At 43.3% G+C, this 24,746-nt stretch overlaps 1 long non-coding RNA gene across 1 annotated transcript in view; it reads left to right on the forward strand.

Moving 5' to 3' along the window:
- Window positions 1-24,746, forward strand: part of LOC145960214 (uncharacterized) — a 264,245-nt gene that overhangs the window by 187,915 nt on the left and 51,584 nt on the right. Inside the window, exon 5 of the long non-coding RNA XR_014435303.1 lies at window positions 18,882-19,014. This is a non-coding gene — a long non-coding RNA (uncharacterized LOC145960214). The remainder of the gene's footprint in view (window positions 1-18,881; window positions 19,015-24,746) is intronic.

The following is a 24,746-nucleotide window of genomic DNA, read 5'->3' on the forward strand; positions in this document are numbered from 1 at the left end:
CTCCTACGAGAAAGCCTCGTCCGTCGTCTTATATAACGCGCACAGGAGCCGAGTGCGATTAGTAGGCGGCAAATTATGAAGCACGGCGTGAGCCGGGAGCAAAGACTGAAAAATTACGACGATCGCCACAAATACTATATATATAAATACTGAAAACCACAGTGTTGCTCCTTTATCTCGCCATCTCTATATTTCTTCGAATTGTGAGCTCGCGCTGGCAATCGTTTGCGATTATGCGAATGGATATTTGTCGAAGACTGCGAGCTGAGCGAACACACCCTCCCTTCCTCTCCTTAACAATCGTACCCTTCTCGCGATACCTCGCGCGAAACCCCACGGAGGCTCTGTCCCGGCGAAGATTATACGCCCGGGCAGTTAGAAGTGGTTTAGCGATAATTTAAACGCGCTAAATCAGAAATGCATTTACGAGATCGGCGTGAAATTTATAAATTAGCCCGGCTGGCAGATTTGTGGCTGGTATTTATACATTTGCACCGCCATGGGGCCTCAGCCGGGTTCCGATGCCCTGCTGGTAAAGGAAAACCTCCGCGCGCGCGGGCGATTCTCGGTGATTTACGTCGGAGCAACGCGGCATCCCCCGCGTTTCTTGCGCGCCGACGGTCGACACGAAAATGATAGGCTCGCGATGAAAACGGAATTTTCTTACGTTCGCGACACCGACGAGGCTGCAGACCGCCGGTATTAATCGTCAGCGGGGGGGACGCAGCGCGACGATGCGGATCATAAAATACGGCGGAACGAGCCGGCAACAAACTACCGGAGGTACCGGAGCGTAATCGATTGCTTTACGCGACTCCCTGGACTTTTTGCGAATCGCGGGAAACGTCTCGCGCACCACCGGTGACCGATTACGCGTTTATTAAATACTTGTAATCTCGTAAAATTTATTTATTATTTATTACGCGGCTTTCCTCCTCCTGTCGCGCGAGCGAAAATTATTATTTCCCGAAGAGGATATGATGATCGATCGCTTTATAATATCCTTGTGTGTGTGTGTGTGTGTGTGTGTGTGTGTGTGTGATATTTGCAGGTATTGTCAAAACTGCGTTTCGACGCAGACATTTTGCCGTTTATAAAATTGAAACGTTTTCTCGCGGGAGATTATTACAAGCGTCGGTCATTTTTCAAATTAATTATCGATTCTGCGCGCGTCGACGCAGAATTACGCGGCTTGTCGCGTTAAGACAGCGATATAAAGCCGGGCCGGTGCCTTCGCAATCGCGGTGCGAAACCCTTGCGAAATCGCGCGAACCTTTCGGGTTAATTGAGCGTTATTATATTGCGGTGTGTCGCGCGTGGAGATGACGCGCGGGACACGCAATCGTTGTAAATCGTCTCCGACGAGCGAGCTGGATTCCCCTGGCATTAAACGTTCGGTTGGCGGATAAAAAAAGCCACATGCATAATCTGTGCGCGCATAAGTGGCTTGTAAATTGACCCATTGGCTGGATCTAATCCCGCGCCGCGATAAGACGACCTCGACGAATGCACTGAAAAAAGACGACACGTCGCTCGATGACAGAAAGATATATCGACGATCAGCGCTATTCCTGTCATTACCATCATTTAATAGCCGCGATGACATCTTCCCGAATGCGGTCGATTCGATTTTTTGTCGCACACACGCAATAGGAGAATTACTGGTTATAATATTTCATCAGATTTCTCACAATATTGTAACCTGTGTGGAAAATATATGTTATCGTGTCGTTATTAAAATAAACTGGCACTTTTCATTTTAATTACAATACCGGAATAATGTGGCGAGACATTTCAAATTCCGCTCATCAAGTATGCACTCGACGTATGCAAAATAATTATTTTTAATTGCCTCTATCTTTCATGAGTCGCATCCTTAAATCGTTTATTCGTTGAGAATGTCGTCGGCGACTTTCGCGCGATCTAAGGGGACCATGTGACAAACTTTGCAAATGCCGCACGTGTGCATACACATGGTTTTAGCATTCGCGTTCAAAGTATACGTTGCGAGCTCGGACATTACGCTTAAGCACGATGTTATGAATGTTCATTATAAGTCTGGTACATTCCCGGTATGGGGTCCCCGTCGGAGAGTCAACACTCATCTCCGTGACGCTATATTTAATTCTTCTTTAAGTTAGTCTTAAGAAATTAATGAGACGCGCGCTAAAATTGCCGAAAATTAACATAGCAAATTTATTAATCAATCCTCTGTTCTATATCATTTTCCTCTCCTATCCATCACATTTTTTCGTTTCCCTTTGCTACGAGAGATTGTCGTCATATTCATAGAAAAAAGCCGCTGAGAAGATCTTTGTGTCTTGACATGAGCGTGCGTCTCATCACTTCCGTTATAGCCGGAAACTCGCAACACGATCACGCGGCAGGATCTAATCGAGCTTTACTCGATAAGATTCAACAGAGTAAGAGAATGTTATTGTATAATGTTTCAATGTTTTGTTGGAAATCGAAAAAAAGTAGGAAGAGAAGAAGGTATCGCGCTACTAATTTTCCAAAATTTCATATTAATAAGATAAGAATTTATTTGTTTCAAAAATTCTTTCACGTTTCATTCTTTTGATGCAATGTAAAATTTGCGCCCACGTTGTTAAAACCAATTATTAAATTAAATTAAAATTTAATGATTTAAATTTAAATTTAATTTAAATTTAATTAAATTTTGAATTAAAATTTTGAGAATTCTGATTTTATTTGGAACAAGATTGAGATTCCAGATCGTGATCGTTTCTCGCGGCAAGCGATAATAATTTGAGAGCCGCTGGTGTCCGGTGTCCAGTGAAGCGTTGCGGATCATAAAGCGGGCGTTATAGATAGGCGAGGTGTGTTCGCGTCTGTCTGTCTCGTCGATGCCGATCTCGTGGCACGATTCCCATGGCGCCTGGACCGTTACGCGCGCGAAACGGAGGGATAAATTAGATTGATATTGAGCTAAACTCGGGCGCGAGATACAAAACCCCCGCTATCATCCAGACAGACTCGTCCCGGTGCGAGATCGTGCGCGCGATCTCTCTCGCGATTCACACCTGCTGTTCCATAGGAATGCGCGTGCGCCCGATGGGATTTTACAATCTTCTCACGATACGCATGTAAGACAGACCGGGAAAGATCGTACCTCATACCGGACTCGGGACGATCTTGCCCGTATACGAAAGTGCAAGTACGTCGAAAACGCAATTTCCAAAGGTTAACTGCAAGATTAATTGCGAACAGGTCGGAGTGCGGGCCGGTGCGGAATCAAGGCCAATCAGGCCAGATAATTTCCCATTTAATGGAATAACATTAACGAGATCTGTGGAAATTATCCGCGTAAAAGAATATCTCGCGAAATTATTCCGATCGCGGGTGTATTTAATGTCTCGTGTGATATTTAACTTTGTAATATCAGCAACGGCTACCTTTTCGCGACATCATAACTTTGGTTCGCGCGCGCCCGTCATGGATGACGAACGAGCGGTATCGCGCGGTTAATATTAACTCTAATTAAAAAAGGTTAATTACGGATGGATCGAGCCACGTGGAATCAAGGCTAATGACACCAGACAATTTTCTCTCGTTGCATACCGGTCAGCCTAGAGGCCACTCGTCGTGCCAACGTCATCCTTCATGATTTCATCACGTCCGCGTTAAGCGCAATATCTAGAGATCATCATGGTAGGTCTCTGCTTCTGCCGCCGAGTAACGCAAGTCGACTAGCTAAAATATTGTGCGTATATATTTGAGATTTTCCGCGTCCTTCTTTATGAACTCTTTTGAAATACAGAACGCATATAGAGACTGTAAGGTATCTGGCTAATAATCTACGCGCAACGTACGAGATGCGCATTTATTTTACACGAGTTAGCAGTGATGAGGTTTTATACCACATCATAACGACGTATCTGCAATCAACGTTTCTACTAATTTCTGCTATTCGAAGGAACAAAATGTGCATGCGTATTGCACTGAGTCTATTCAAAGGGCGATTCTTATCATTGTTTAAATCTATTAACGTTTGACCATGACATTAATTATTATTTTTAATCATTAATTATTGTATAATAATGCTTTAAATAATTTTTATTGCTTGTGTGTGTCTTTGCGTATCACTTTTATTGACGCAATGATATCGTAAAGAATCATGTTACTGCTCCAAGATTTAGAAGACAATATATGCGTAGCCATCGTTTAACATCTTTACGTATCGTCATATTTCAATATGCTCGCGAAGAGATAATGTCCGAGAGAGAACAGCATGGAGAGCGGCAGTAATTCCTGACGAAAAACGAATGCCATTGTCTCCATCGGTCGCGGAACCCCTGGAGGATATCTCGAGCCTACCATTGGACTAGTGGGACGGTTAATTTTAATTCTGATTTAGCTTTGGTGCCCGGGTGATTTTCATTCCGGGTGATGCGACAGAGCCGCTCTAGGGGGTCGACCGCCCCCACCGTTCGCCACGCGTTCATGTCTCTCTACCTTGTGCCCGTGGATTTACAGGGAAGTCCTTATCCGGCGGTGATCTCTTCGGGAACGCAAGCTCATTTAAAACAATAAACCGGGACAATTTCATAAATTTTGCCGCGGAAATCTCGCCGGATCTCGGCAGAGTAATTTTAATCAGGAGTGCCGGATCGCGCCGCGGGACGTCCGGAGCAGCGTGGATTCGCTGTGGGATGGGAGAAAAGGAGACGGATCGAGGGAGAAGAGAAGGAGAGAGAAGGAAACGATGGTACGACGACGATCCGAGGACTCCCCCGCCGTGGGACCTTTCTCCTTTTACCACGGTCGAAATTCGGAGCCCCACGCTACTAATTTACCGCTACCTGGATACATACACGCTCACGGGCGTTGTTTTCTAACTTGAGTTACGGCGGCGATGGACCGGCCGCGGCGAGCAACGGTTTCTCGTTTCGGAGGGACGGAGGAGGGGAAGCGAACGGCAGGGCCGGTTATTCATGACGCAAATTTAGGTGACCGTTTGGGTCATCGAGATTAAAAAAACTTTATAGCTCGATCTGCTTTCTATTCAAAATTCCTCTATAAATTTGTAGCTTTATTGTATAACTTTATATTTAAGAAATTATTAATTAAATATATAATTTTATTAATTAAATTACAATTAGAAAGTATTGTGCAGGTTCTGAATATATACACTTATTGAATATCAAATTATTATAGATAAATCTACTATCTCTATCATAATTTTTCGATTTTTAATATTAATAATTTGTGTCATATGTATGCAAAAGAAATATGTATATAATTTAAATGAAAGAATCCAAGAAAAAATATATTATATAACACGAGATTCTACTCTATACTATCGCAACATAAAGGTCAATAGATCATCGAGCCGACAGAGCAAGATATAAGATCGAGTTCCGGTATAACACTGGATCGACCGAATTTCGAGGTAGCCGATGGTTACGGAAATCGTCTCAATGAAATTTATCGTCCCAGTCCTCGATCGCGGCCGCCACACCCACGGAAAGCAAGAATTCGGTCGACCCTAGCGCGGACGAGGGCGGACGAGACCGGCCGATAAATAATCGTTGAAACGCGTAGAAATATAACGCGGTTGAGATTTTGTGACTTTCACTCGATGGTTTCCCACGTGATGATGACGCCGTCGCTCGACGCAGTAGTGGCAGCCGCTCAATGGCCGTCTATCGATTACTCAATGACACACAATCCGAAGTACACAAATACAGGAATATTCTCGCCATCTGTGGCATTAATAGCTATGATTTCTCAGTGTCGTGACACGTAGGTAACAGTTCGCTCGAGATGTGATCGAGATGTTATTACGAGTTTCTAAAAAAATCGGGATGTGCTCTCTCAAATGATCGCAGTGCCTTTGGCACTGGAATTTTTGATCGACGTTTATAGATGTTTTCCAAATCGATGTCTGCCTGAATGACGTGAATGTTTCGAGACTCGGCGATGAAAGTGACGTATGATTACTTCGAGATCATTAAAGATGATCGAAAGTGAAATTGAATAGACAAAGATCAACTGTTAGAGAGAGAAAATGAGCTATCGAAATGATTGTCGGTTCGATAATTTAAAAAAATTAATGAGAAAAGAAAACAAATTGTAGCAAAGTAGTAAATAATAAGAACGCGAAACGTAGTGAAATTAACAATATATATTTTATAATTATTTTTATAAAAATTAAATACTTCTAAAGATGATCTATTTATGCGTTTAATAGCTTTATTACGTTACAAGCACAACTATCATAATATAATACAGGGTTGAATGCTTCCTAAAGATACTTGTAACAAACGATGGTTGTGCAAGAACGCTGTGGGATAAAAATAAGATTGAAATAGGAGCGAGTGACGCTTTTTGCTCGACGACGAGGATTGCGCTGTCGAGCTTGAGCGATGCTCGCGTTCAGTCGACTTGAAAATTGTCAGCGGCATTTGGAAGAAACAAGTTGCCTTGTGGCGAACAGGTAGACGTTGAAGAACCGTAGGCTCGTTAGCTTTGAGCTTAGAGCCGCACTCGCTCTCTCTTTCTCTCTCTTTCTTTCTTTCTCGCGCGGCGGGACGCCTTAAGGATTCTTTATTGTTAGTTCGAGGGCTCACGACAGCGTTACTCACGTACAACAACGTGGGCAATATTATAGAAATTGCTGTAACACCACACCGATCACGAAGCAGTGGACTCTCGACCTCACCCGGTGTGATGATGATGGTGCTGGTCGGGTCCCGTGCGCGCGCGCAGTGTGAATGAAGAGGAGGACCAGAAATTACGACCGTCACAAATTGCTGTCAATTTTGGGGATTTTTTCGAAGCGCAAGCTGTGAGCGCCGCGGTAAAGCGCCCGGCCATTTTATCGGCGCTGGTAAATACACCCACCGGACAGATCTCGCGCTCGTACACATAATAATTTACCAATTTGACTCCTTGCAAAACTTGTAATTCTTTCACTTACGACAAATCGCCGTGGATGATGACGACGTTTATTACGTCAGGCGAGCGCGCATCTGTGCCGGTTACCGTTGTACGACAACTCCACGCTATCTTATGCACGCGATAATACAGTTTAATCGGGTCGATTATCATGTTTAATTAAATCTACGTTTTTGCGCTCTTTCTCTCTCTCTCTTTCTCTTTTTCTATCTTTTTCAACGAGAGTCGACAAAAAAGCGTAACCGTTTCTCGATCGATGGACAGAATTGCATCGCACGCGTCGTGCGCTGCCGCGATCAGTCGAGCGTAATGCATCCCAGCCTCTAGCAAGAAGTAGCGTCGCGATCGCCAGCGGTAACGAATAACCAGAGCAACGTAACGCGACGATTCGGTTCGGAATGGTGCGGCAGCGCGGGGAGAAGAAGGGAAAGAGAAAAGAGGAGGAAGAGGAAGCCGGTTAATGCGACCGAAGGAGATGGTGCACGAGAGCACGGCGGTGCTCGCGTACCCGGTGCAGACGGCGAGCGTGTAGGATGAAGTCTTCCCCGCGAAGCGACCATTATCGTTATGATCGCGGCCAGGTAGATGCCACCCCGTGATTACCGTATCGGCCGGCGATCGACGGCGACAGGACTCGCCATTATGCGATCGACACCTTCCGAGACACGTTCGCGCCGTAAATCATCAGCTAAACGGAAAACCCCCTCGGCTGTATTTACGGGCAAACGCCGGGAATGTGTGTGCCGCATCGCGGCTAACTCGCTGCTTCATCAACGAGCGTGCCGAAGCGAATACATGTTGGAGAGAGATCGACGATAGGGAAAGGAAAGTGCAAAAAAATATCGCGAATACTCGAAATATTTCAATCGATGCGGCGGTGAAAAAATGTTTGATATAACAACTTTATCACACCTGTAGGCCTGTTTCGTAACTTTCTTGTATGTTATCTATTATAATTATAGCGGATTTTTTTAGCTACGAATCCTGTAACGCATGTGTTAAAGAGTTACAGACCTGTTGGATTTTTAATTCCTCGAGCTCGTTTTATAATTTAGTCTCTTAATGACACAGCACGATAATAGCCTCACGATAGAATTTTTGCACTAAACATTAATGAGTATTTCTTATCTTCCCAATTTAATATCAGTTTTATACACCATGCTAAAGATTTTAAATTGAATGACACATTTGAATATGGCAAATATTTATATTTTGATTCCGGATGTTTAAATTGAATAAAACTTTTGTAAGCAGGTCTCGTGAGAAAAAATATATATTCATTAAATTTAATGTTTTAATTTAATAGTTGAGGAAGATTTATATTATGTAATATCTCTGAGTATATATTATAATATTATATAAAATAGATGTATGTAAGGTGTAGTATTTTATTGCAGATAGAGAAGAAAAGCAGATATAAAGAAACGATAATCGCATCTCACTCGCGTTTCACGGCACGAGTGAAAAGAAATATTTCTTTAAAAAATGAATATTTAATAATGATAATACACAATATAATATGTACAAATTATAATTATATCGAAACATAATCGCGCTGCCGATCGTGACAGACACGCTCGATACCAGAGATCATATTTATATCGATTCTTGATATTAATAACTCGCTAGTTTTTCTATTCTCTGCTGATTTTTTCTATACAATTTTCTCCAAAATAAAGATATTGCAAATATTTGTTGAATACGGAAATGCATCGTTCCAATCGAAACCAAGTGACAAAATATAATAAAAGGTAATCCTCGAGATGTTATGGACGCGATAATGAACGGCATAATAGATCGTCGCCGTTATATTTTAATCCTCTTATACAGGCGACGCAAACGCAAGTGTGGTCAGGGAGGTTGGTGGTGTCGTTAACCTTTTTGCGAATCGAGTCGCGCGATCGCGTTAGCGAGGCTAGGCCGCGCTCTTGGCCGTGGATACAGATGTCTCGTTCATTATGACACGGAACGAGCGAAAGAAAACCGAGAGAGGTGGATAGGAACCTGTCGCGACGGGAAAGGCATGAAATTCCCGCCATTCACGATGTCAGCTATTAACGGACGTACGGCACTACATCCTTTACAAGTCAGCCGCTTTGTAGCCCGGCGAGAGCTCTATGGGCCTCGGCACGCTTTAACCGCATAATCATCGGGACGTGGCTGGGAACCGACGTTATAATAACGTTAACACTTCGAATTACATGTTAAGGGCCGGGTGATTCCGTCCGCGCCGCTCCGCGTGAAAGATGTAACGACTTTTCATCGCTCGCGCGTTGCGCCGAATAGCCGAAGAGCGTCGATACGCTCGTCCGCGAGCGTATTCGAGCAAAGCGCACGATCACCGCACGAAGAGCATGAAGATCGAATACGATCGCCGTGCAATCGTTGCGCATCGTTCTATTTTCGTATCCTCCGGCATTGTATTTGCCTTTTGCCCTTTCAAACTCGCGCGAAAAATTCCGCATCAAAGGATGCGTACAATAAAATGTTACGAGAGACCAGCCGAGATCAGAGACTGCATCGATCACAAGCATGTCCTCTCTCATTCGCAAATATAAAATATATATAAAATTCGCGAGATAGATTTACGCTATTCGTTTGCGTTTATTATCAGATAACGGGGAGAAAATTGCGAGAATCTGCAACAAAATCTTGTATAAGTTTCACTGGTTCGTCTCCTTGATTGCACGAGTAGAAGGTAACGATAAAACGATATTATACGGCAATTAAGATAAGTCGTGGTAACATTAGCAAAGTCATAATTAAACCCGAGTTGTAAGCGAGAGAGAGCGTTTATCTGTCTACGGTCCCGAGATGCCTCGTTGGCACTTCCGGTTGCCCGTGACTCGGCCGCACCTGTGTCACACGTCCATCTCAGACAGAGATGCGCGTTCGTTCATCCTCATGCCTAGACGATACAAAAATTTCTGACCTTAGTTATTAGCGCTAGTCATGTTCGCTAAAAATTTTCTAAAATGATGGTGTACATGGTAGTTAAACATAAAATTAATTAGCTTCATTTGCATAATTTATTTATTAACGTCTTAAACTCGCGAATATTATAATATGTATATGTATTTTTTTTAATACACTAATATATAATGAATATAACTAGAGATTGGCAAATTATAGTTAAAGACTTTTATCATAAAATAATTCTATAATAAAATAGTATCCCTTCTTTTTCGCAAGAAAAATCTTTTGTGTGATAAAAATAAATACACAAAGACTGATTAATTAGATTACTTGGTTAATCAACTAATAAAATACAACATTTTTGTTAATGGAAATATCAAATACGCGTTTGCTTTGTACGAAATGATGATGAAATAGTGAAGATTTGCATATCGCGCGAAATTCTTCTCACGATTGCAAAATTTGAACGATAACGATCGCGATAGTCATGATGAGTACTAGCATTTTTCAAGACTCCTCGACAGTAGCCAAAGGCGTTCGCCGAAACCTGGGCGGATCGTAAAAAACTGAGCAATCGCGCGTAAATCGCCAAATTTATGGAAATGGCTGTGAGCACCGACCGCAAACAGGGAATTAGAAATCGACCTCCATCTCACGATCTTCTCGACGATCGTTATGATAATTTCAGTGAAACTGGAATTGGACTATATGTGTACGATCGCGAACACACACGGGGAGTCTTCATCTGCATTTTTTAATAGCGCGATCAACGAATTTTAATAGGTTTGTTACACCGTCGTAGTCGAGAAACTACACTTTATACAGCAATATCATTTCGGATCGATTACTAACGTTTTATTCAATTTTAATAAATATAAAAATTAATAAATTTAAAATATAAAGTGAGAAAGTTAAACAAATTAAATACTTTTTGATACTTTAATATATAATTTTATAGATATAAAAAATATTCTCTTCCCCCGAATATTTCTTTAAATCAAATTAAACATCAATCAGAGATGAAAAATTGGATATTTACAACAGCGTCGATTTTAAAACTATTAATATTGACTTTTATGCCGTACATACCAAAAAAACTCCGATTCATGTATCTATCTATTCTGCTCTGATATTACTCGGTAATTTTTACGTTGTTCTTTCATCATACAGATGCCGCGCGACTGTCAATCCACCTGTCTTAATGAAGACATTATGAGTGACTTGGTCGTGATTAATGTTATAATTATCGTCACGCACCGCGCATGTAATTTTTAGGTATACATGCCGCGAACGTTTTTCGCATCCCAATCGCTTCATCTCCTCCCGAAAGCAACGGGATGCGATCCGAGCATTTAGACGAAAGAAAGAGGAGCTCCGATGAAATTTATGTTTTCGCTAGCCTAGAACATGCGAGGACAAAATGCTCTTTCTTCTTCTCTGCCTCTTCCCTCGTTCCGACGCGAGTCGCAGGGACGAGGGGAAAGGCAAGGTAGAAGGGGAGAAAGAACCAGAGCCCCGAAGAGACGAGGCGAACGTCGTAATTTGTGACGGTCGGAACGCCCACAGCGACGACCCTGATGTCGGAGCGTGTATTCGTACGATTAAACGAAATTACGTCGATCTCTGGACAAGTTTCCTCATCATTATCAAACGGGATGAATCTCCAGGGGAATTTCTTCTCAGGAGTCAGCGATTAAAACTTTAGAAATGTTACGTTTAAGTCTATAAACGCGGTCGTAGAGAAACGCAACGGTGAGATTTATCCATTTGCCAATGGCATAATTATATTTTATTATATATTTATACCGTATTACATATTCGTTAATATCGCTACATCGTGCATTATCACTATTTCTGCTAATTTATATTTCTAAATGTGAGATTTTATAGCGAACGAGCGACGAAACAGCGAATTTAAACCGTACGCGATGGTGCCTATCACGTTGGTCGAATATAAATCTACGATCGCCTACTCTAACGAGAGCTATTAGAGATTATAACGGCTGTTGGTTTTCGAAAATCAACCGTATGTAACATTAAGCCGGTGAAATTTTCTCTCCGAATGAGAAAAAGATGCTGATATTAATCGATCTAGTCGAGGAGTCGTCGTAAATAAACTTTAATCGACATATCGTAAGATCAAGACAGCTTTTCGATCCTCGAATCAAAAGAAGAACGCTACACATTACGATTTTGCCATAATCTTCACTTAAATCTATCCGAACGATTTATCGATTGTTCTGTAGAAAAATAGTTGAATGGACATGTTTATTACTGCGACATTAACGTTTCGCGTAAAATCTATTTAATACAGCCATAGTGGTATCATAAAATTCTTATGAAATTAAAGATCTTCACATTGACGTTTTTACGAGAACAAAATTATGATACGGAAAAAAAGTTTGATTAAAACGTCGTCGATAATTTCGAAATCTCGAAATATACGTGCACAAAGTTATACGCGCAAACTTATATTTCATCTCCAAATGGCTTTAAAACTGCCATCTCATTCATATTGAAATTGAGCTTTATGTTTACCGACTTCTGCCGGAACATCGACTATTTATCACCGTCCGGCAGCATCGCACGGACACAGTCTTCATGATCGCGCGTTTATCTTATTCGACCGACTATCGCGCCCGCGATAAATCCGCGATTTCATCCTCGAGTTCCGCGTTCGATTTAGAAATCTGCGATTGCGTCATCGCGATGTGTTTTTCTATCCAGCAACGCCGCGACTAATCGTCCCGGCGATCGAGACGAATCGAGATTATTGAGCGAAGGCGCGCAATTATCTGCGAAATGATCGCTGCGCTTCTACGTCTGACGTCTCTCGACGTTGTGACACTTCCTTTCATTGATGCATCGATGCTATTGCTCAACGGAAGAGCCGAGAGATCTCCCGATGGATAGCCGAAAAACGTTTCCGTGATAAAATCTGATTTATATCGGACACGACCGCGAGATACGTACGCGCGGAAGTTTTTAAAGGACCGGAGTATCGAGCATCGTTTGATTATTTTATTTAAGTGGACAGATTATATAAATCTAACGCGACGGGATATCGGATATTACGATGGCTCGGGATTCGGTGCTCGTTATAGCGCGTGGCGTTTCGTTCGCTCCCGCCGCGGATCGCATGATGAAATTAAAAGCGGCCGCGTTTACGATCGGAATTAATCGGCTAGCGGTATATATCGCTACGTCCGTCTACTTGGCGTCGTAAAAGTTTCTAACGAAAGAAACGACGGTTTTCTTATTTCGGTGGACGCGATAACGCTCTCGCCGCCCGACGAGTCGCTTCGTTATTCGGGAACGAAGATTCTTGGCGCAGCTGGGATTCCTCCTCCGCGGCAGGAGAAATCGCGATCGTTCCCCTACTCTTGGGAGGGGTCGAGACTGGAGCGTAACCTCGCGCAAGCTGACCGCGGTCACGGGCGCGTTTCGAAGACTATCTATAACGTGCAACGGACGTATCGAGGATGCCGCGCATCGTCGCGACGCTCGAGTGAGTTTCGCGATTGCGAGACGAGCCGCTTAAGCAGCCTCGATAAAAACCTGCACGGAGATCCGAACCGATTCAAAATTCCGGACGAACTTCTCGCCCGACCTTGGCATTTCTAAGATTGGAGTAAAATAATGAAGCAAACGACGTGTCATTTATCAAACACGGTTCACGTAGTTTGACGTATGCTGTTCGTATAAAAAATACTTTTTCTTCGATGACGAAATATTAAGATCCTTAATACGCGAGAGAAAAGCTCGTATGTTAACAGGCGTGCTTTTGGAGCAAAGTGTTACTTTCCTCGTCGCGGTTGGTCGGTCATAGGGCGTGAGAAGGCATCGGCAATGACGTCATTCATGTATCCAACGTGCTGCAAAATAATTGCAGTCTCGTGGCAAGTGCCGTGTCATTAGGCGCCGCGATCATAGAATTTCGTGTCGTTCGCGTACGAAATGGTCATTAAATCATTATGTTTATCCATCAACCCCGCATGCCGGCAGCCTCTTGACCTCCCCGTGACCCATCCGCACTCTCTTTCTCGCGTTTCCGCGGTGACTTCTCGTCGCCGGGGACGAGGTCGCCGTCGCTGCGTCGCTCGTTGGCGATCGAAACTCTTTTCTCTCCTCGCGTTTATTTTTCACCTCCTTCCCTCCCCGATCGGCGGCGCGAAATTATGAAAACGATCCGCGCGTACCCGTTTAACGGCGACGAAAGCACGATCGCGATGACGGGCGCCTCGGCATGCCGCGTGTCTTTTATGACAGTCAGGTGCCGTATAAATTTGTTTAATGCACCGCGACCCTGAAACAGCTGAGCCCGGTAATGGAATCTCCATATATGCGTTTCTTTATTACGTCGAAAATTACGGGCCGCGACGAGCGATTCCCCGAACGCGGCCGGCACTAACGCGGAACGTACGCGATAATTTACCGCGATAATTTACCGCGGCTTGACTATTGTGCCGCGACGTTATCGTTCCTCCCCCCTCTCTGTACAACATCGTCATCGTCATCCTTCGTACGGAACGCGTCACTCCCTTTTTCGACGCGGCGAAAATGTAACTAGCCGCGCTTCCCACGACGTGGGTGTCTCGCATCGGACGATCAATAATGAGATTTTACGATGATTTTTTCCGATTTTGGCGAACTCAAACTCTGCGATATTCAAGCGAGAAACTATAAATAGTCGCCGCTCTCGAGCGATAAATCTCAAAAGGTCAAGATCGATTCCCGATATTTCGCGAAGCGGGAAGTTGCACGAATAGAGGTGAACACGAAGATCTATATGGCAACTTTGCTCCAAGATTAAGCCCCATTCGTCCCGACTCTATCTCCCGCACCTCCTTTCGGCGCGTCCTTTCTGGATGCATCTAAAAATCCATCTCGCGAATCTCGCACGCGAGATGAATCTGTCTTGAGGGAGGAAAGGAGGACGAAGAGCGAGAGATGAGAGGGACAGAAAAAAAATCAAAGAGAAGGACTCCTCTTTCTACGCCGCTTCCTCGCGATTCTTTGTATGAACCTTAGCGAGATAAAACCGGGTAAAACTTTGAAGGCGCGTATCCCCCGTTTCTCCGACGATTGTTATCTGCCGGCGATATATTAAGCGTCATTACCGGTATTTAGAAGGCGGCACGTGAAGGCTGCTGTGGCGTCTTATCGAGATCGTCGAGCACGAGAAGTACCAGGCCGAGATTAATCCGAGAATTCGTTACCGGAAAGCGAAGATGACGTCGATTATTTATGAATTCGATTCAAATTTATTGGAAATTATATTTCTCGTACATTTAAGTTTTTATCCTACCACAAACACGCGACATCCCTCTTCCTTTTCAAAGATTTGTCTTTCTAAAAATATACACGAAACGCATTGCGATGAAAACTGATCTTTATTCCACGTGTCATCGGTAGTCAAACATATTAAGCATATTTGAGCGTAACTCTGTGAAGATTCTATTTACGAATATCTCGTCGGTTGGTCGTGCTACAAGATATCCTATTATAATATCTCCCGATCTTTCAAAATAGGATTACCGAGATATTTCGTGCGACATCTTATGTAATCCGATTTTGAATGTGTTTCAAGTTGAGAACGGAGTTATAGCATGGTTAAAAAAATAACAGTCACATATCGCTACGAACTTATGGCTAAGTTTAAGTTTCGAAATTTCAAACGATGCATTTTACAGTACGCGTGACCAGGCGACTGGACAAACAGAGCCAAGCCGGTATCTTCTTGAAAAATATTGGTCTGGCCTTTTTTCCGTATTGAATTTCAAATGAGCTGCCTTCTGGAGAAAATTAGGCTTACAAGAGATACCACTTTATCCGTTGCTCTAAGATCGTCTCCGAAGCTAGGATTCTAGCCCACCGTCTCGGATCTTTTATAATCGAAGACTTCTACACCGGAGTATCAATCGAGATAACGAGAACCGGTCGACACGAGCATTCTATAGTATATCGTGTGGACTCGAAATCATTTCGGATCGTAACGCGAGAAACGTAACCGCGATCAACTACATTAAGGAGTAAAACGTACGACCAGTTTTAATATCAGAAGCCCAATCGTGCAATAGATATACGAGCAGTCGAAACACCTATATCTTGAAGTTTTAGGTAGCGCATCCTATTTGGGAAAAGGCAGACAACTGGTTTTAATTACGAGAAAGTCCGACGAGCCTTCTTTCTATAATAAGATTGACGAGTGCACTTTAATAGATGGTATTTTTACATCAACATTAAATAAATTAAAATTCAAATAAAAAAGGGAGAATAGAATATTCAATAATTAACCGACATGAACTCGAAAAATGAGCAGATTCGAATCAATCATAGACGAAAAATTGGCGAACACTCACGCTAGTGCTCCGCACGTTGGTGATTCGATCGGGCACGTGCATCCGATCGGTCACGCATACATGCGCGAAAGTTTACCGCAGTAAACACACGGCGGGAGCGGTGTTTGATATATATATTTGATAAGGCGGGTACACGGCCAGTCGAGCGCTGACAAATCGTCGGGAGATCGCCGGACAGATATCGCGGACCTCGACGACGGCGACGCGCCGATACGCTGATGCATGACGGCGAATCGACTAAATCCTCCATCGACGATTCGAGAGCATGTTCTCTAGCCATGACATCGCGCAGATATATATTTGCGAATCTCAAAAAAATTCGAAATCTGCTGTTTAAATATTACTCCATTCTTAGAGAATTAAGAATAATAATCATAGACAAATACATTTATTTTGCGTGTATCTGCCAAGTACGTGCGTTGTAAAAAAAGTACAATTAAAATTTGGAAAGATTTATGAATAATATAAATTTTATTTTTTCAAATCGATGCTCTTTTTTACAAATAATTTTAAAGGTACATATTTTTTATGGTAAAAAACAATGAATAAATATAATCAAGTAAATTAGGATTTCTGCTATATATAATTAATAGCGGTGCGCTTACGCATCAGAAAGGAATTACGCGCAATCTCGGGGCAAAGTTCGACTAGATGATCGCGGCGAGAAACGCTCGATCGTTCTACGAGGATCGCAATGTCTCGAGAACGGTACTGTTTATGAAGAGCGACGGGCACAGTGAGGACTATACACTCGTAAGACCCTAATGGAATGGTTGGTTCTGCTCTCCGTGCCGCGTGCGAGCAAAGATGCCCGATCGTTCGCGTTCGCGATCGTATCTCACCTCTAGGGTGAGATCTTAGGATCGTGCGCGATAGAGCAAGATAATGGAGATAATCTTTGGCGCGGCTTCGCTCAAAAGATCGCACGCCCACGCGCGGTTAAGATCAATTCGCTTGTGATACACGATCCTCGGTAAAACTGCGAAAGAATTCATTTTGGAAACGAATCGATTTTTATCATCCGTCATGAATATTATAATCGAATCTTAGATAGTACTTTATCAATGTCAATTAATCGAAACTTGAGAGTATCACAAATAAATCATTCAGATAAAACTGCCAAAATCTTTGTAGAAAAATTGTTATAAATTTTACAATTTTAATGACATATAAAATTAAATCTGATTTTTTTCTAAAATATCATACGAGAAATATATACACATTTTTTTCTAAAATATTGCATAACATGATATGGAATGGAGAGCTATATGTGACGTGGATGCGATGAAAGTCTCGAAGATGGGAAGGCTACGCAGGTCTCAGCCATCAAGTCACCCAAGCCGCATAACGTTCACTTCTCTTTCTCTCTCCATTAACTAGCGACTGGTACGTGCTCGCGCATGTAGCCGTCGCAAAAAGCAATTCTTAATAAACAATAACAGATTTCACGATGGCGAAACAGTTATATCTCATTACGGGTTCTTGCGTTCCGAGGAGTTCCGCTCATAGGGCGCGTATTCTCTTCGATAGCCTCTTCAGGGCATTATCGCATACTTTTCGAAACTTAAAGTCCAATTTCATTGAGCGATTCGATTGCTCATTATGGTTAAATATGTTTAAAATGGGTCATGACATGATTAAAAACGAGACCGATCGACATGAGATGGGACGAGATAAAATAAAAAATTACGATCTAATAAAAAAATTAATAGAAAAGTCGAAAAAATTGCTTGTAACGATTTCACACAATTCTGATAAATAGCTCGTTCTTATATAGATTTTTTATTTATATTATTATATAGTAAATAATGTAAACTGTGTTATATGCAATGTAACAAGGGAGTACATGATTAAAAAAAATTATTAATATCGCTATTAAGAGTAGTTCTCAATTTTGATAATTGGAGTGACATTATTTCCTATCTTCTCACATCTATCCGAAACGATGTAACGCAACGTTCTGAGAAGCGATGCGTGCCCTTTTCCCAGCGATCTGATAATGCGAGCGTCAATGTATCCTTTTATTACATCGGGCAGCATCGCACCCTTACCTACCTACCTACCTATCTACCTCTTTCCTTATCTTCTGCCCCGTCACGCGACGGACAAGGGGTTAGGAACGTCGTGCCTAATGAACGCGATTCAGAATACGCGTCTTCCACGGAAGTGACGGAAATTGAATTTCATCGGCGCGCTAGTGATTACTCGCGAGGAGGAGATGAATTGCACGCTACGCTACACTACGCGAGGTTGCGCGAGTCGCGCGTATCTGTGTTTATGTACGTTTTATCCTTTGGAGCTGTCAGTCAAGCGCGGCCGATGAGACGGACGGTGGTATAACGACCGGGTGCTCGTATAGTCGAGGAACTCAAACATCGAATTCACTTGCGGCCACGCCTCCGACAGCACGTATGTCACTCTTTCCTCATGTTCTTCGCGGAATTTTTCGCTATCGCCATTGTACGTGACGTATCCGGCAAACTATTGTGCATAGAAATACAGGTGGTGCTCGTCAAAAAAGATTTAGTAAAGGAAAATAACTATCTCCTGATTTTTTGAAATATTTATCCTCACTAAAAAAATATTTATAACACGTTTAATTAGACTTTAAATTAAAATAAGAATTAAGAACAAATCGTAAAGTCATATTGTGGACTTATATATGTAATATTTATGTACTAGGTGCGTTGAGATTCGGTCTTGACATGCATAATACACCTCCAGGACATTCTGCTCCTTCGCTACGCGGCCAGGACCTCCTGCTATTCGAGCTTTGGATGGACGGATTTTGATCTCGATTTCGGCCAGGCCCACCGTGAGTATCGCATTACCGTTTCCCCCCCCCCCCCCTCTAAACTGTCTCTATTCGCACGAATGAAGGCAACTGCCAGACTCGAATTGGTTTGTTTACGAGACGTCATGAGACATTCCGCGCGGCCACCGCGGTGGTCGACATAAGAAAGCATAAAAGTCGCACTGATACGATCAAGTGGCATTCCCGCTCGTACTTTATTGTCCGTCCCACTATGAACAGAGCCTCGCGGACTCTTACGTATATACATTGCTGTGCTCCCACCCATCTGAATATTTTAATTACTCTGACTGCAGAATTTCCGACGGCGCCGACGCGTTGCTTTGTTAGCCAAACAATTGGATCGTTGAAATTTCTCGCGTGTTTTCAAACGGAGAGGTGGAAATCACGTCTAGATTTACCGCGAAAAAAATGTATGCACGCGAATATCTTTGACATCAAAAACTTACGAATTAAATATACTTAGAGAGAGCACGAAAGAACAACGTGACAGCTGTTCTTTCGAGTATGTTGCAATTGGAAAATTATCGACGATTTTATGCGCGCAGGTGCAGGCGTAATTTATCGCGTGGAGATGATCACAGATTTATGGAACTTTTAGCGTGTCATCGACGTCGATGTGTTTAAGGCGAACGGACGGACAGGCCGGACGGTCAAGGGGAATAGAAGATTGAGCCGCGCTCACGTACGCGAATGAATACCTAATTAAGATCTTAATTACTGCGGCCAGTAACGGCGTTTCACCTTCGACCGACTCCCACGATGCGGTTTATAAGATTGTTAATATCATCATTTATATCTCGGTAACGCGAGATCGTTAGTGTCCCGGAGCACCGTTAATCAGCTCCCGGTTGTATAAAGCGGTCAACCCCTTTCGCGCCGAGTAGGATAATTCATGGCAACCCTTTTCTCGCTCCGCTGCCGGGAACGGCGCGCATAATGAGGTCTCTTTAGACCGAGGCAACGTGAATGGACGTACGGATAATTGCGGTCCATTACAATTCGACCACCGCGACGGCCGCGCGATCGAAAACATCTTTCTCTCTCGTCATCAGCGCGCCAACAGCTGTTCGTAGCCGCGGCACGATCTTCCTTTTATCCTCGAGGAAAAAGAAAGCGTTTACGCATCTAAACTCACCCGGTTGTCCGACGAACGTATTACGGTATCGTAAATCGTTTGTGTCCTTGAAGCTCGATCGATCGAGCGTTCGGCGACTGCCATTACCAAACGACATTTAGCCGACGTTTATTGACGCGCCAAAATTTATATACGGGACGTGGCGGGTTTACGGCCCGTCCGCGCAACATATTTCCGCGCGTCTGTGATAAATTACCGCGCGAGTTTATGCGTGCTCGCATGTCTCGGAAGTAGGAAAGCTGGACTGGCGCATACATGTATCACATTACGGCGAGCATCTGGTCTTGAGTCGATTTCTCACGCTGTATCGAGAGTTAATCAACCTCGATGAACCGATGTCGAAGTCGTCGATAGACAGACAGACGCATTTCGCTTCTAAGTACGTGGCAGAGTCACGCTCGACTCTGCGTAGGATCCTCGTATCTGATATACAATATGACTTTACTCTAAAAAATTCGTGTTATTTCTATTGCATCTTGATGCTGACGTTTCCCAGTATCATTTCTCGACGAATATTGTTGCAACGGGATTCAAAGGGAGGAATCGACAACGGCATCAAGACATAGTACACATAAGAATTTTTTTAAATAAGAGTCATATGTGTGTATATCAGATACGAACATCTTATGCAGAATTTAACGACTATTGACAAATCAAATTTGTGAGAGAAAGCCTTAGATATAATCTATAAAATGGATATAGGATCTATAAAATAGATAATATAGAATACACACAATAGATGATACAGCGAGCACATGAAATATGAAAATTAGTGGCGTTAAGAAATTTTAAATCTACGTAATCATCTGTTGATTCTTCGCACATGCAATCATGCTGTCCTTTGCAAACATAATTATTTTTGCTTCATTTTTTTGTATATAAAAAATTTTTATACACAAATGTCAATCAATCGTATATTAAGTTCGATTAAATTTTTAAAATTATGCAAATTTTATCTTTTTAAAATAAATTATTTAAAATAGAAATAATACTTTTACAGAAAAAGTGCGAAAATTTAAAAATTATATAATAAAAAAATATTTTATTATTATTTCTATCGTTGTTTTATAAGTAATTTAAAGAATAGTTTAATTTTTAGTTATATTGTTATCTTCTTTTTATAATGGAATTATACATATCAAGAATAATTACAAAGAAAGGCTAGAGTATTTTATAGTGTTAGAACATAAATCACACATAGAATATATCAGTAAATCCCATAAAATATAAATCAATTCCTAAACACTTTTCGAATTTTTAATACTATATTATTTATATAACAACGAATTTTATATCGTTGGTAGAAATTGATCGCATCAAAATTATTAATCTAAATACACGTGACCACAGCCAATCCTGGTGTTCTCTCGAAGTACTTCTTGTGCGGCTGCAACGTGCGAGAGAACAATAATTGATATTCCACGGAGAATGCTATAACCGACCCGGCATCGCGCATAGCCGACTCTCGTCGGACCGTGATTAATAAGTCATTCATTAATATAAATGAATTCCCCCGACGCGAATGATTTCATGATGAATCGGTTGCATTTACCGGTGCGCGAACGCCCGGCGGGTGCGAACGTAGCGTCAATCGCGGACAGCTTTGTACCACTTAAGCTTTAAGCGCGCGCACGTTTGCACGTTCGCACCGGTTGTACGTTGGTACCGATGCGAGGGGTGTATCGCTGCTCGTTAAGTTAACGCCTTTAACGGCCGGGATACAAAGGGGCATCGCGAAGTCAACGTTCAGCTGATAAATCAATTATGAGCGCTCGACGCGATAGAGACAGACGTGTGATTTGTCGATCGAGCGGAACGCATCACCGAGGGAAGCCGATGATCGTCCGGAGCAATCGACGGAAGGGTTGAGATCCGGTACGAACAAAGATGAATATCAGACGGCGCGGCGGACGGACGAGACGGGCGAGCCGCAAGCGTGACTCGCAGGAACGCAGTTTCGATTTCTATGGACAATTAGCGATCGCGGCGCGGATGCTCGGATAATACGGGCGTATGTGCGCCAGCTCGTTTTCTCCTCGTCGTGGAGGCAGACTCTCCGATGAAGAGGGTGAATCGAGAAGAGAGGAAGAAGGAGGGAGAGAAAGAGAGAGACGGAGAAGGAGAGAAGGCGAGTATATGGACGGACAGGCACGGCTGAAAACTTGTAGGCAACTCTTGCGCGGTATTATGCGCAATCCTGTGAATGCACCTGTCAGTGGTCATCATTCAACAGCTTCATTGACCCTAGGATCAATTGGGATGCAGTGATTCTCACGCTCGCGACACGCCGCGCGGACAGCGTTACGCGGCCGCTCCGTTTGCTCGAGGCCGGAGCAGCGGGACGCCTCGCCTCGAAACTGACAGGCACTGTTCGACGGGGGCGGGGGTTAATGAGACACGCTGATTGGCTCCGGAGATTCATCGGGTGGCTGACGTTGATCAATTTTTATCCCGTCTTATTTGCATACAACTGGCGCGCACCCGACAGTGGCGTAACGTCCCTCTCGTTTTCGCGGTTCTACCTTCCCGGGGCCGTTCGCTTTGAAAAATCGACATCGACGTGTCATGCTCGCTTTATTACTCGCGATTATTCTCGCGCGCGCTCGCGAGGAGGAAAGGAAGAGAGAAAGATGCGCGCGTTTCTATCGGAGTCGCTGGTCGCTCGGTGTTTTCGTTAATGGAAGCGTCCTTCGCAACTCGAGAGTAAACGCAATACATAATTACGGGAATATTAATAACCTCATGGCGGTCGCACAAAGGTACGTAATTTGCGCAATTAGAGTCATCGTTCTCACGAATTACACCGAGCGATCGTTGATGAGTTCGAAGTAACGATTTTTCGCTACAGGAGACAACTATGGTCGCGCGCACGTCCCCGCAATTTTTCGAAGCACCGTTAGCACCGAGTATCGTACTTCGTGATTTATGGTGCGCGCCGGGGATAGAGCTAACTATACAGTAACGTGCACGAGAGCACGATGTCCACGCCAATGCTTCGGATAATACCCGCGAGTTTCTGGACAAGCGTACGGAACAAGTATCCAACTTACGAGCCGCGTATGCCTCATTCGCGTTTGTCATCCGTGCATAATCTTCGACGGCTTTGGACTCGCGCGAGGTGACTCGCGACATTCAAAACAAAAATCTTAAACCTAGACCGTACAATCGCGACCGATGATGGATTGTTCGTCCGTGTGAGTAATCGTTGTATTAATTTCCGGCGAAGTCGAGGTAGCACTATACGATCACCAATAATTATATTAAGTAACGTTGAAAACAGTTAAAATATATTCTTTTTAATTTCACGTTCATTTTGCAGAATTTTTCTTTTTACTATCACGATTTTGCAATAAATAAATATTATAGTGTAAGCTAGATGCTAATTTTTACTAGTATAATTTTAAAAAATTCTATTAATTTTTTCATTCTTGCATCATCTGTTGTCATTTCCACATCGTAAATTTATGATATCAAATCATTTATAAATCAAAGAAAGAGAAGCAGACAAATATCTTGTGCAATTGCTCCCTCGCTTTCATATATTTGCGTAATAAATTATTTATCATATATCAATATAATAAATATTGAATATTCTCATGACGCGCGAAACGCGTCAATTTCCATAAGTGGTGTCTCACGCGGAATAAAGTTCGACAGGAGCGAGGGAGCGAGGATACCGGGCGCGGAAGGAGCTGTTCGCGAGATGCGCAGCCGGTGGGTCATAAAGCCTGAAACGTATTATAAACGCAAGTACTATAAACCTGTACCACTCCCGCGCCATGCGGAATTGTAAAGTTGTCAGGCGAGCGCGAATGAAGGAAGATAGAAACTCGCCGGCGACGACGTAAAGATAACGCGTCCTTCTACATCTCGTGCGTCAAAGATAGACATGCATACACGATTTATTTTAACGCTAAGACAGACGCGTACAATATTCTAGAGCGACAATGTAGTGATACATTATGGATTATTAATTTAATGAAGATTTGGACGATGTCCTCTCCTTTCCCCAGTGGTCCTTCTTATTTCCTGGTCGCTCCCGCGGCGAGAACATTTCCCGTAATCCGATCGGGGCGCCGGTAGATCCCGGGAGATCTCAAAGTATCACTCGCAAGAAACGCGATACGCCGATAAAACGAGATACCTGCGCATTCCGCGTGAGAAATCTCTGGGGAGAAGAGAGAGCGAGAGACAGAAGGATCCGTAGGATCGAGAACGCGACGCGAGGGTGGGTGGAGGGAGGGGAGTCGAAAATAAAATAAAATAATCGATCAGGCGGCTCGTAAAATTCCCGGGGGACGCAAATGAGTCGTTAAAAGGCCGGCACCCCTGCTGCGCCACGGTTCACCGATCTTCTCTCGTGGCCTCTCTCATCCCGTTACCGTACCCGGCTTACCAAACTTTAACTAAATTAGAATATATCGTTCTGGACCTCGCGCATCACGTCTCCTGCACCGGCCTCCGACGCGTAAATCACGACGGGATATAAAACTGTAGCATCCAACGCGCGCGTCGACCGGAGCTGTGTAAGCCGCCTATCCTTGTACTATGTATGATCGAACTTCGAATACTTGATGGACGGCTCGGCGCCGACACG

Source organism: Camponotus vicinus, unplaced genomic scaffold, assembly GCF_025532165.1.
Source record: "Camponotus vicinus isolate PSW18456_S1 unplaced genomic scaffold, iyCamVici1.0 SCAF_10, whole genome shotgun sequence".
Classification (NCBI taxonomy): Eukaryota; Metazoa; Arthropoda; class Insecta; order Hymenoptera; family Formicidae; genus Camponotus; species Camponotus vicinus.